Source organism: Ipomoea nil, unplaced genomic scaffold, assembly GCF_001879475.1.
Source record: "Ipomoea nil cultivar Tokyo-kokei standard unplaced genomic scaffold, Asagao_1.1 scaffold0345, whole genome shotgun sequence".
In the NCBI taxonomy this organism is placed as follows: Eukaryota; Viridiplantae; Streptophyta; class Magnoliopsida; order Solanales; family Convolvulaceae; genus Ipomoea; species Ipomoea nil.
Window position 1 is genome coordinate 202905 of NW_017616773.1, and position 4964 is coordinate 207868.

Sequence of the window (4964 nt, forward strand, 5' to 3'; positions counted from 1 at the left end):
TGATGACCTCTTTTTCTTTAGTTTTGGCTCTGCTCGGCTCCAAGATTTCCGTTGATATTTCCTTCCCATGCTAGGGTCTCATCCATTTTTACGATTTTTGAAGGATTTCCTGTGATGAATCCCGTGATGATTCAACACGTGCTTCCTTAATGCGCCCAAGGTCTTGACCAAGCTTGGTCAACCAAGCCAATCTTTTTAGGGCGCACTTCCAACTTCTTCCCAAAGTCTCTTGGGAGTCAATAAACTTTGTGTTTGACTTCCTCCCCTTATTGAATTTCATCTTCTTTTTAGTGAATGAAATTCTTAGTAAGACTTCATGTCTTCCCTGGGGTTCGGTTTTGCGGTGCCCTTTTGCGTTACTTTTAATGATGAAGGTGCCTTTGCGTGCTCCTCTTCTTCTTGAAGTGCAGTTGGTTACCCAATCTTGTTGCGGAATGTCTCGGTGACTTTACGGGTCATCTTATTTCCTTGTTGGTCCTTAATAACCCTTGAGGCCTTGGCACAAATATGCTCTTTACTTTTTCCTTAGCACCACGGACAACGTCATTCTTGATTTCATACAACTTGTAAGGAGCCCTCTGATTTACTTGAACGATATCCATGGTTTGATGGAGCCCCGGTTTATCCTTAGCGTTTTGATTTTAAGGCCCTTGTGAGTCCTCAGCACGAGTTCCCAACTCGCCTCCTTGGTTGGACAACCCATGATTCCCTGTGTAATGCAATTGGTTGTGCTCTTCCGATGGTGTTTCACGGGTCAAGGTCTTTTACCGAGGTCACCATGTTTGGACAACCCATGATTCCTTCTCAAGACTCGCGTTCATCGCCCGAGGCACACAAGTGCGCCATGAATTAATAAAACGAGGAGTTAAGAAATCAGCACATTGTACCAGTGGGCGCGAGGTGGGCGGTCGTCTGCCTGCCAAGCTCCTGTCAGGGACCCGTCAAGGTCCCGCCAAGGTCCCGTCAAGGACCCGTTAGGGTCCCATCAAGGTCCCGTTCGGGACCCGCGGGAAGGTGACTAGGAAGAGTGAATTCCTTCAGGAAAAATCCCAAGAATGCATAGATTCAAGTCCCGACAAGCCCCATGCCCATGTGCACAACAAAGGGGTTCGAATACATAGGATGACCCATCGTACAGCGTTATTGATCCTTAAGCACGAGTTCTAGATGAGTCAAGACTCTCGTATGTTCTTTCCGCTCAGTAGGTTGGGTCCGGTTTCCAATCAGCAACCTCGTTACCTTCACCGGGTAGTTGGTTAAAAGTCAACTTTGTCTTTTCCTTGCTTGATTAATGATAAGCCTTCTTGGTTTTTCTTGGGGTTCGGCTTGTCGCTCGTTCTTTGTTCAATCCTTTGGTGACCAAGTGCTTAGTGATGCATTTCTCTTCGTTGGAATGCATCTGATTGGCTGCCCTTGACGTCGCATGGTGTTTTGGCGATTTTGTGTGTTACATGTACTTCTTACGGTGCCTTAAAACCATCCAGGTCCTTGTTCCAAGGTAAGACCCTTATTGTCGGGAGGCTCTAGTTGTATGACACTTTCCATGCGCCTGTTGCCTCTTTTTGTCACATCGAGCCCTTTTCGACAATTCGTGCTAACGATTAAGAAAAGACGTTGTTCGTACTATGTTACTTTCTTGCATTTAATTGGCGTTCCCAGTCTCCGGGCTGGGATAGTTACGCCCATTCTTAACCAATTCGGAAAGGGTTCGCTCATGCTGGAGGGAGCGGTCTCCCATTTATGTTACTTCTTCTTTCGGGCCTGTTCCTGAATTCCCCATTTGTAGAAGTTGGCATCACTGGTGTAGGCTTCGTTGGGTGTTCGGGGTTTGCTTATAATTAGGGCCTTCTGGGTTTCATAGTTTGTGGTCTGTCACAGACTTCTTTATCTTGGTTATCTCTGTAGGATTTAATTCAGGCGCGAAACGAGCCAGCTGGAGGAATTGTTTGTGGTATTCCCTGATGGTGGCCATCCCTTGTTTTAGGTGGAGAATTCCCTTGTACATGGTTGCCCTTACGGATGCGGGGTGGAATCGTCCTTGTAACCGTGCCCCTAGGCACTCTTAGTTGAACCCCTGGTTGTTGCCCATAAGTGGGTTCTTCGCGGATTTATCAAAGGTCAGCCTCGTGTCTTGAAGTAGAGTGAGGTTATCTCTACGTGGCATTCCTCTGGGCATTCCACTAACCCGAGGATTTTGTTGAAGGTTCGGATTCATTCTTCGAGGAGTGTGGGGTCCTTGACTGTCTTCTTGTTGGCGCCATGCTGCTGGTTTCCAGGGCCGATAGTTATTGTAATGATGAGTCAGTGTGCTGCACCCTTACCTTGGTGTGGTAAGCGTAGGGGGGGTTCATTTAAGTTTAGAGAGGGACAAAGTGAGGGAAGGTTATGTGTAGGTTAAACAATCTCACCGCGCGTCCTAAGATTCCTAAGTCCTATGTTCCTAAATACGTAGAGTTCAAGCCTAATGTCCTAAAGTCTGGTCTTAAGAGTCTTATCCTAGGGTCAAACTTAAGCTCTGATAGCAACTGTAACAACCCAGATTTTCAAGATATTTAAAACTTATAAAATAAAGGTGAAATCTCATTAAATCCCAAAACATAATACAAGAGTACGGGGTGCTATGCCACACCTGAGCTAGAGAACTCAGGTGCACAGGCTAACTAACTAATATCCTCAATAATGTAACGCATAAACATGGCACGCAGGCCGAAAGGGAAGCTATCTACTTCTACGTTCCAAGTTCTAGCGCGCTCCAGTGACTTACTCTTCTGTGCCTAAAAGCCAAATATATCTGTTCAGCGAGAGATGCTGGTAACCCACTCCAATGCGTTGAAATACAATATATATATATATATATATATATATATATATATATATATATATATATATATATATATATATATATATATATATATATATATATATATATATATATATATATATATATATATATAGATATACGAAAACCATTTTGAACATGAAGATATATCCTACGAACTCTAGCTTTTAAAACAGGGATAGACTCAACAGATAGGGCTAAGCACGGACAGCAGTTATACCAAGCGTATACAGTTTACAACAGGCAAGACAGATAAGATAAGCACAATTAATAATCATAACCCAACATATACGATCCCCGGTACAAATCCCATAGTCTCATCCCCAATATACTCATAACAACAACTCATCCATTCTTCATCACATAGCACACTTTGTTGGCGCCACAGGACCAATCGCATGCCCATACATGAGGGTCAGCGCATATAGCTCTGACACGGCCCCGCAGCACCCTGCCCCGTCTCACAGCACGGAGGGATCGATCACAACCGACCGATGTGCTGCAGCTCTATATAATGTTTATATACCTGACCGGTCTTTACCAGCCTGGTTAACAGTTGGGATGGTTCTCAACCCATTCAACTGCCCGTATAGTGGACCTTTGTCCTATATAATATTTATATACCTGACCGGTCTCTACCAGCCTGGTTAACAGTTGGGATGGTTCTCAACCCATTCAACTACCTGTATAGTGGACCTTAGTCCTATATAATATTTATATACCTGACCGGTTTCTACCAGCCTGGTTAACAGCCGGTATGGTTCTCAGCCCACCCGACTGCCCGTATAGCCCGATTGATCTCAACCAAGTCGGGGTAACATACACACATAACATATAGCAAGCACATGCAACCCATATTAGCACATTGGGAAGGGAGAGAAAACGTATAACAAAACCTATGCGTGATCCTTCACATTTTAAGAATAGTCCTAAGGGGTTCATACTTCTTTCACCTAGGTCAACGGGATACCAATTCAACTAGCATGCAATATATAAGACTCATATGACCTACGAACGGTACCCGAAAGTCAAACTAGACATAGGCACGATAGACGGAGTCCGTTGGGACACCACGGGGGTCGGGGGAACATCAAACGGGGAAGCCGGGGTCCCGAAGGGTGGGAATTTCCAGCGGGTAGCCGGTGGGTGGGGGTCACCCGCCGGCTGCCCGCCGGCGTTCTACTAATCCGGGCAGCGGGTGCCCGTCGGGCAACTGCCCGCCCGCCGGCTGCCCGCTGCCGGCGTTGCCCGATTGGGCCGCGGGTAGGTGGCGGGTCCCCTACCCCCACCTACCCCCCACTGACTCTTTTTCATCAAAACGCCCCGGGAACCTTTGTGGAACCCGAAACTATGCTTAGACACTTTCAAACGCAATTGATAACACACGTAGACAATTAACGGATCAAAATCAAGAAACAAACGGCACATAACCTATCATGCTTTTCTAAACGTAATAAACACCCAATCATGCGAAATCCCACCCGATATACCAAGAATAATACTATACGAATTCCACGACATAACCTAGGGTTCTAATTATTTTTAAATCAACAAGAACACAATTCATCTTCCAAAATCAAGATTCGGTAGGAATATCATATAACTATCAAGAACCTCATATAATCATTAAGAACATCAAGAACACCATATAATTATCAAGAACGTCATATAATCATCAGGAACACCATAATTATCAAGAACCATTCATCATCAAGATCACCCATGGAAATCATCCCACCAATCATCAATAATAATATCACAAATCATCAATACACAATAATATGGGGAAAACCTAAGAGGGGAATCATAACTACGAAAATAGGTTTTGTTGAGACATGGGTTACCTTTTAGCCTTAATTAATTACTTGGCTATGAAGGGTTTTCTTGAAGCTTTCTTCTTTCTTGATTTCTCCTAGGGGAATTCTTGGAACTTCTTGTGTGGTGAGTGATTATTGTGGTGGGGGTTCTAGGTGCCTCTTAAGTCCCCTATTTATACATCTAGGAGTCCTAACTAAGAACTAATCTTATAGGCTTGCTAATTCCATTCCTTTTAGGACTAGGGACTTGTTTTAGGGATAAGGGTCCATGGTCCATAGTGGACCATATTAATTAATTAAAGAGAATC